Below are 10,137 nucleotides of genomic sequence, written 5' to 3' on the forward strand. Positions count from 1 at the left end.
GTATGTATCCTTTACTACTCGGAACATTACTTCCTACATACGCCTTTTGGCGGCTTTCACAAAAGAGTCAATGCCTTCCACGAATGTGACAGTCACAGTTCCCAAGTACATCCATCCACGATCCATCTATGAATAACACAACTTTAGTGACATAGGTTAACTATAGTCATGCAATTTAATACAAGCAAACTGGAGGATACAAACTGACCATACCGTAGGAGAATCTGGTGTGCACGCAACAATCAACAATCAGAAGAATGTGCACGCAACAATCAACAATCAGAAGAAATCAATAAGCATTCCCTTAGGAAGAAGGATGATTTTTTTGTCACAATTTAACCACAGGGGCCGTATTCACAAAAGAGTCAATGCTTTCCACGAATGGGGTAGCAAGTACATCCATCCACATGATCCATCTGTGGTTAACACAATGCAACTTTACTGATCGATATAGGTTGAACTAACTAATGTGTCATTCAATTTAATACAATCAAAACTATAGGATACATACTGACTGTAGGGTAATTTGGTGCGCGTGCAACAATCAAGAATCAGAGAAGTCGCCTCTGAAATCAAGAAGCACTCTAAATCAAAGAAGGATGATTTTCGGTCACAATTTAACCACATGATCAAACTAAGGTAGCTATACGAAAAGGGTTGTTAATTACATACCACCCAATATAGAACATCCTTAAAAAATCAACAACCTTCACTAGCTTGGTGGTCGCCAAAAATGGTGGGGGAGCCGCAGCTGAAGAAAAGTTAACCGAGTGAAGAAGAAGAGGAGGGAAATGGGGTTTTCATTGCTCTTGCATCCCTTTATCACCACCGGTTAATTGGACAGCCGGTAGTGATTCTAAGTTTTTTCGTCGGATCATAGATTATGGTATTCAGTGTCTGAACAAACCGGCGGTAAAACTTTCTTATCATCGCCGACAGGAAAGGGCAGGAAGACATCTTCAATTATTGCGATTTCCACTGCCGGACCATACGAGGAACCGACGGTGCTACATAAGCGTCACCGCCTGATCTTACGGTGTAGGACCCATCAATCTTGGCACCGGCGGTGAAAACTTGTTATCTTTGACGCCTTCTTCGCGTGTCGTGCATCGGATCAACGGCCGGCGGTGGTAAGTGTTGCACAGCTGGTTCGGCGTACGATACGATGGCAAAGCCCGGCATCTTTTTCACTGTCGGATCATACGCCGCGGCGGCGGTGAATGCGTGCATCACCGTCGGTTATTCGACCAGGAAGGGGCCCATGAATCATGAGCCGGCGGTGATACGTATCACCGCCGGTTATCTCAAAACCGTTGGTGAAGGTCCCGGCGGTGAATTGACTTTCTGTAGTAGTGATTATTGCTTGGAGAAAACAATCCCTTGGTTCCTACATTGATTGAGTTGAGATTCACTGCCCCCAATGTTTGTTTTATTACTTATTATATTACTAGGTGCTTATGATGATATTAAAGCTTTTTCTTTGTCATAAGTTGGGAGTTCACCGTTGCTCTTTACTTTTACTGTGACGATTGAAAAGAATTGGTTGCTAACAATGGTGTAATGAGTGAAAGTTAAAAAGGTATGGAGGTTTATTGTATTAACCCTTAAAACAAAATGTGAAGAAAAATTAGATGCCACTAGTGATGTTGCAGGTAAGATAAATTTACGAATGGTTTCCACAGCGAAGAAGAAAGGGCACATATAAGAAGAAAATTTGGGTAAGTATTAGCGATCATGTTAGGATAGTAAGAATATGGTCAGGTTGACGGTGAGAAAGATAGTCCTAGCAATATAAAATCTTTGTGTGAGTCTGATGGTAGATCCACTTACTAGAATTCAATGGTAAACATAGTTGAGAAAGTTTGATAGCCGAACATTTATTAATGTTTGTTTTCCAAGAGTGTTGTAGGAATGAAAAAAACTAGTAAATAAATGTTGGGCTGATGTTATACATTGTCACTAATATGGCCAAGTTTGGTTCAGCTTGTAGAAAGTACTTCTGCTGATAGCTCCTTCAACGGCCGGCTCTACTCATACGGGCCCAGCGGCACCGGGCAGGACCCATCCATGGACCCCGCGTACCTGGCGGCGCTCACGCAGCAATGCCCGCAGGGGAGCGGCGACCCGGCGGTGCCCATGGACCCGTCACGCCCACCGCCTTCGACACCAACTACTACGCCAACCTGGTCGCCAAGCGCAGCCTGCTCGCCTCCGACCAGGCGCTGCTCGCCGATCCGACCACCGCGGCGCAGGTGGTCGGCTACACCAATAGCCCCGCCACGTTCCAGACCGACTTCATCGCCGCCATGATCAAGATGGGCGCCAACGAAGTGCTCACCGGCACCGCCGACACCATCGGGACCAACTGCAGGGTGGCCATCTAGCTGATCGATCCATCTACAGACCGGATTGCTGGCCGGGTGTGATTAAAATCATACGACGAGGAACTTTACGTACGGCGTAGATGTTAGCCCACAAGATCATTGGCTCAGGTGAGTCGATCACTCACCAGTCTTGTCGAGCACGGCCGACCATGATAGACGTTGTCCGACCACACACTATGGCTAGAGATATAAGAAGAGAGGGAGAACAGAGCATACATACACAGCTAGAGAGTTCAGATTTGTCATCTCATATATAGAGCTTCGGCCAACGCTGGTGTCTCTGACATGGCATGGTGTGATCTTATGGGCTAACAGTAGAGTGGTATGGTGTGGTCCGATGATTCATATTGTACGTGTCCATCGATCGAGCTTAGTTGTGTACGTAGTACAGTACGTGCTAGCTACGGATCAGTTGCTTATAGTTTGTGCGACTTTTTTTTGTTTTACACTTTTTTGTCCTTTTGGTCTATACGTTTTTATGGATCAGTGACAGTGATATAGCTTTATTTATTCTTTTATTAGTTTATTACTTGTGACTTGTGTGTCATGTAACCATTAAGCCATAAGTCGGGGATCATCAGCAAGTGTGTGTATATCTAGTCTGAGGATTGCGAGAATATATAGCGCTCAATGAAAAGCTACGCAGACAGAAAATCTTCAGTTCATATATTCTCTGATGTCTGAGTATTCCTGGCCGACTTGCCGATCTCTTTCTCAAATTGTCATCAGAAAACAAAAAATCCCAAGCCCAAGACACCGTCAGATTCGTAATTCGTTCATTCTCATCATCAAAATCAAAAGGGAAAAAAAAAGTCCCAAGCCGGGAAATCTACACGAATCCAAGTATCCAACGAACGAACACTCTGGGCTATGTTTGTTCAATGCCGGGGCACTTTGGGCCTGAAGTTGCGCCAGCAGTGTACAAGCCCAGCGGGGTACTTAACACCCTCGGTGAACTGGGCTGTCTACAACTACAGGGCTTCGTGCTTCCCTGCATGAATGAGCTGGGCCTGGGCTGTTCGGTTGCTCTGGGCCATGAGCGCTCTAGTATAGCTGCAGTAATCGTTTTCCCTCCAAAAAGGCAGATGGACTTCAGCACACGCATTGATGCATACCGTCTCAGCGCCAGCGGTGCTGCTGCTCAATGCTCACTCACTCACTCGTCTCTGCTGCAATGCAAGCATGCAGCACAGCACGGAGCCACGGAGCATTCATGGAGTCCCCGGGCGCAGAAGATCAGCGGCACCACCAGAGCACGGACTCTTGCTGCATCCTACACCCGTCCACCCACCCGCCCCGCCCGCCCATAAGGGCCGTGGCCCACTGATGCATGCAGCACGCTTCGTGGAGAAAAGACTGACCGGCCGGCCGGCTGGCTGGATGGTCCAGGCCAGCGGCAGGCGCCCGGCCGACCCCGCGGCAGCCGGCTACTGTTCAGCGTGGAGTAGCACAGTGCCGGCTACAGCAGCAGCCAGCAGATGGATGGTACCGCCACCACACCGCCCGACACAAACGCAACGGCCACCGACGGAGCGGCAGCAGCCAGCAGATCTGCATGTCCGGTGTCCGTACCGGGCGCCACCGCCAGCCAGCGGCCCAGCGCCAGCGCCAGCGCACGCGACACGCATATATGATTCGTCATGGCGTCACGTGCCTGCGATTTACATGCCATCGCCGGCAGCACGCAGCCACGACCGCGCGCAGCATGGCATGCATGCATGCTGCCGCCGCGGCGCGGCAGGTAGCAGCAGCAGAACAGTGCAGTGTGCCAGTGCCTGCCTTCCATCGCATCGCGCGGGCGATCGGTGCTCGCCTCGGTGCGGTGGTGGTGGACTGCTGGTGGGGATTGATCGATCGGGGTATGCATACATGCAGATACAGTCCCCCTTGGCTTTTGGTTGCTGTTCAGACGTACGACTTCTTCCTGCATTTTTTTTAAACGTAATGTCAGGAGCTCTGTCTTTCAATTAAAATAAGGAAAGAGAGTTTATCTACAAGTTCTTTCTGCACTACTATTTCAGAGAGTTGAGAGATTATCCACCACGGCACCGCTGTCTAATCTGCTACTGCATGTCGCCGGTGCTTTTGGACTTGAAATTCCGAAACTGAAAGTACCTGTCGATATCGATCGATGCATCGAGAGCGGCCAGTCATCAGCTAGCTAGGCTAGGCTAGGGTCCACCTCTTCAGCTCCGCCTACACACTACTGTACATCTGTATATTGCCTTCTACGACAAGTCACGATCCAGGCAGAAGAAGAGAGAGATTGCGTCTCCTGCTTGGTCTCCTAGCTAGTCGCAATATCCATATGATGAGCACGCACGGTGCTACCAATCCAATCATCCACCACACGCACGCAGGAGGCCGCCGGGCCGGACTCTATCTGATGTGTTCCGGGACGACCGGGTTTTGCTGCTTCCACGGAGACATCTTCCTGAAGATAGCAGATGCATGGACTCTAATGTGGCCTCAAGCTAACCCTGAAAGCTGCATGTGTGGAAGCTGTGCCGTGCGTGCAGGGAGGAACAACGACTACTCCCCCATGGGCCATGTATTCCAACTCAGACCATTGGCGTATGTGCATTACTCTAGCTTGATCGAATTCTTCCATTCCAGATGCACTCCGTAGCGTCTCCATCGAGACGTACAGTCTTTTTGACCCGACCTAACCACAATTCACACGCATGCAGCTAGCAGCGATTATGCTTTTGCTTGTTCATGGGAATCATGCATCTGTGGACGGCGGCCGATGGAACAGCTAGCTCTTAGCTACTCTCTCCAGTGACCTGGGCGCTTTTCATCGTGTTGTGCGTTTCAGCAGGAGACAAGGAGCAGCAGCAGCAGCAGCAGCTTCTGATGAGTTCTGAAGATGGATGCACTTGTGAACAGTAAACTAACAAGGGGATAAGATTCCGCGTGTTCGTTCGCAAACGATGCCTTTTGGCTTTTGCAGCGTGTGTGTGTGTGTGTGTCGTCTGCCTGCAGAGCTCTGAGCTTCTGAAGTGACGGTTGCCAACAGCAGCGACACTCGCTCGCTGCACTGCATGCCGCCAAGGCAGTACCGGCCAGCTGCTCCACGGCAAAAGTCGTCGCCGTCACGGCCTACTACTAGCAGCCTATAACCTGCCTTGCTCCGCTCCGTCGTCGCTTCTCTCTCTCTCCCGGCCGGTCTTTCTCTGTTGCTGTCTTTTCGATGAGACGTCGCTGTACAGGGACATGGCCAGAAGGTCCGGCGTCGGCGGGTTCGAGCGCCCGCAGCGGGAGACGACGGTGAGACGATAGCCGTCCGTCCCATCCATCCAGGTGACGTGTCTGCACTTGCCACTGTACTGCTTGTAGGAGGAGTACTGGGCCTGATGAGCCTGACCTGACCTTTGTGCTGTGCTGTGATGAGCTAGCTAGGTGCTGTAGCTAGTAGGAGTAGCCCCGTAGCCCGTGCTCGTGCCACGCTCACGTATGTGTCGTGCACGCCATTATTTTTATGGGCGTGCAGCCATGCTCTATAAGTACGTATTCTACATGCAGCAATGCCATGTACTCCCTCCGACCTGAAATGAAAGAAAGCGTTTTCGTGCCCTGTCAAAATTTCTCAACTTTAGCTGAGTTTTTATATATAAAAAAATAATATTTTGTATCTCTAGATAAGTTTATTATGAAAATATATTCAATGATATATCTAGTGATACTAATTGTGTACCATATACATTAATATCATCTTATATATATATTTGGTTAAGTTAAAAATATTTGACTTTTGGTTCAAAAGAGAGTGACATTCTTTATGGGATGGAGAAAGTACAAAAGCTAGCTATGTTATGTCCCAAAAAGCTAAGGCCAGTTTGTTAGGCTTCGACTCTTCTTGTGAAGTAGTAACTTCTTTGAAGGAGTTGAAACCATTTTGGAAAAATGTTTGGTAAAAAACGACTCCAGTGACAGACTAATAATAATTTATGTCAAATTTGTGAGTAAGAGCTGAGATAAGCCGCTTTTTCTGGCTCCAGCTCCTTAGCACAAAAACGTCGCTAGATGGTTCCTCTGGGCTCCTTGCAAAGAGCCGCAAGAAACCGGAGACGCAACCATGCTAAAGGGGCCTAAGTAGTACACTATACCAATACTACTTGGACGAATTTCAGCGGCACGTTTTTCTTGGAAAAATTGCTATATTTTAGGTGCTTGAATTTTCATACAACAATCTTAGATAACCGGTTACTATAATTAAAAGGACAACTCATAAGATACAATTCGTAATTTTTTCTATAGTCAAACAGTGAAAAAATTACATGTTGGATAAACAACAATAAATAAACGGACACCTAAAATATAGTATATGTGAAAAATAGTTACATGAGTAGTACTTGTGTTCCACCCTTTTTTTCTAACGAACTGACAATGATAGTGTTTGTTTCTACTCCTTTCGTCTATAAAAAAAATGCAACTATATGTTACGTGTAGGTCATACTAGTTTAACTCTAATATAGTTTATAGTGAATACTATTAACATATTTATGTCTCCAACTAGGTTTACTATAAAAATATTTTCCATAATGCAATTCAATGATACTTAGTTTGTATCATAAATGTTAGTATATTTTTATATAATTTTGCTCGATCTTTAAATCGTTTGACTTCTCGTAAATCGAGAATTGTGAACGGAGGGAGTTTTGATATAGAAGAAAAATACAAACAAAGAATCATATAAGTTTATCTCAAATAAAAAAGAAAAAAAAGACAACACCACAACCACAATAGTACCCAACCCTACTTTAAATGATTAGTGTAAGCAGCAGGTCTATTCATTGGCACCCGACTAAAATGAGCAATCAACTTGTGCAAGTACCATGTAGAATTTGGCATATCAGCTGCTAGCTGCCAGCTAAAAGGGGGATTATGATGGTCATTACTTGTTAATCACAATGCATACTGTTCCTTAATTGCCATTTACCCCTCCTTTTTTGTACAACAAAACATACTGTGAAATGCCTAATTGAATTTGCCCTACTACTAGTACAAAAGCCGTCTAGTCATGCCACAAATGATTCTTGTATACATGTCTAAAATGTGCACTAGGAGGACCAAATTAAATTCGTGTACAAAAGCTCATGATACTTGTCGGGTTCATAAACCCAGGTCCCTAATGGGCCTGCTTTCCAGCAAAAAGCTTGGCCCAGCAGACGACGTTGCGGACGACGCGCAACTTCTGGACCGGCCTAGATACCTAACGGCAGCCGGAAGAGTGATCTAGTCTCCGACCGGAAGGCCTCCGACTCCGACCCGCCTCTCCGATCGGAAGGTCTGGCCAAGGAGGGGCAACGCTCGCTTCCGACTCCGACCCGCATCTCCGACCGAAATGCCTGGCCAAGGAGGGGAGGCGCTCGCTTCCGACTCTGACCCGCGTCTCCGGCCGGGAACACACCAAGCCTCTGCCTGCGGCTCTTCTTCGACCGGCGCGGTCGGAGCCGACTGGGAACGACCGAACGGGGATGCCCGCTCGGTAAGGACCCGAGAAATCAGGCGGAGTAGATAAGGTAAGGTGCACAAGTCAACTGCAATACCGAGGACCGTACCCTGCACACCTGTAGGACAGTACTATCGAGGCATGTCAGAAGGGCACTTTGCAACCTTCCAGACATGTCAGGACACGAACAGTGTTGTGGGCGCCAACATTTGTCCTACAGTATGGTAGGCGCTGACATTTGTCATACCAGAAGAAAACGATGGAACCAACCACATGCATCAGGGCGTCAACAATATTGTAGGCGCCGACAAATCGTCTCGTACCCGACAACGTGGGAAACAAGACTAGGTAGCACACACTCCCTCTCTCTCACTTGTAAGGCTGTCCCCTTCATCTATAAAAGGGGATGCGCTCTCTCCTAAAGGGGGAGGATCGATTCGACAAACAACAGACAACACACGGATCATTCCGACTCACTCTCTGCTAGCTTTAGACATTCTAAAGCTACACAGAGCATACGTTCCAATACTTAACGCACGTAGGAGCTCCCGTCACTCTCGGCCCTTCGGTCTAGAGTCCGACGGGACCTCTGATACCCCCATCTTATTCCTACTCGTTTGTAACCCTATAGTAAACTTCGAGCACCTGGGCTCAGGAATAAAGTCACTGATCGACTCAAACTGAACGTAGGGCACGTTGCCTGAACTAGTATAAACCTAATGTCATTGAGTGCTAGGCCACATCCGATCACAACGTATGACAAAACAACAAATATTTACTAGTTGGTCACTTTTCGCATCGACAGTTGGCGCTGTCCGTAGGGAGGAAGCCGTACGTTCACGCTTTTGGTCATCGGATGGCCCACCTTTCTGCCATCTTTGGCATGGCGGGCTCAAGCAATACGACTCACTTTGGCTCGCTGGAGTTTCCCGCACTCCCACCTATTGGGATGTGGGTTCCTCCCGTCTTCGAGCTGTCCTAGACCTTCCTCTTTGAAAGCCTGGATTTCATGCCGACTAGCTCAGCGTGCTTCGCCTTCACGAGAAGGCACTCATCCTGGCATTCGTCGGATGAGGAGTGCCCTCTGTCGACTCCGGGCCACCTGGCGAGATGCCTACGCTTCGCTCTGAGCCCACGCTGGGCTCAAACCCCACTGTGAGTAACATACATATTGTTCTTTACTCACTCTTTAATATGTTCCGCCGACTCTCCGAAGGGACACCATTGTCCCCATCGTGACCGCCATACGACCGGTTCCCCTATGGCCTCACGTCCCCCGTGGACGCATATGCACAGGGGCTCCAAAAGATGCTGACGCCGCCCCCTCTAACATCCAAATTTATGGGGATGGCGGGCTACGCTCCCACCTCTTTCCATGACCTCATGGATGATGAGGTTGAGAGCAACGGCTCCAGCATCAGTGATGTTGTGGCACCTAGCCACTCTCTGTACTAGGAGTGCGCTATGGCGGACGCTCCAGAATAGCCACCGGTGGTAGCAGAGTCTCTAAGACCCACACCTCTCTGGACCCTCGCACGGAGACCCTCATGTGTGTGTAGGAGCATGGCAAGGAGCTATGACAAAGGTGGTAGATCCAGCCACCACCTGCGCCAGCGCGGTTGGCGCAGCACGCTGCGCCACATGTGCGTAACCCGACGAGCGACGCCCAGGGTCATGCCAGTTAGGTCTAGTACAACATCATGGACGGGGGAATGATACCCCACAATTTGTATGGGCTGGCCAGAACATCACCACTGTGATAATGCTTCTGCGTGGCCTTCCAGAGCCTGTTGACCCCCAGGAGCAGGCGGCCCACTAGAACCTCCGGGCGCTGGTGCAAACCGTCACCGTTCAACATGCGAAAAGCTCTACGTCTTGACACTGACTCATGGCCTCTGTCCCCACTAGGGGAATGGGGACGTACCAAATGAATCGCTCCATCCGCTCACCACTACAGTTGCCAGACATGGAATAGGAGGCCACAGCTACACCATGGTAGGACCTGGCGCCCGCTCCACACCGACCCCCTGTGCATGAACAGTTCGGGCCAAACCGAGATGCTCGTAGCATCATCAACAACCGGCATCAAGCCCGGCATGATGATGACGTCCATTGTGGGGCGGTGAGAGCAGGCGGCATGGGCCTTGGCCCAACCATCGAGTGGAGCGAGGAAACGCACCCCAGGCAAGGTCACCGGCTAGACGACCGGAGTCCTAGCCTAGATGGTCCGGGACCATGGGTCTTTGGCCGTCACATCCAGAAGGCGTCGTTCCCATAGCGCTTTCGACCGCCTACCAA

Source organism: Miscanthus floridulus, chromosome 1 (genome assembly GCF_019320115.1).
Source record: "Miscanthus floridulus cultivar M001 chromosome 1, ASM1932011v1, whole genome shotgun sequence".
NCBI lineage: Eukaryota > Viridiplantae > Streptophyta > Magnoliopsida > Poales > Poaceae > Miscanthus > Miscanthus floridulus.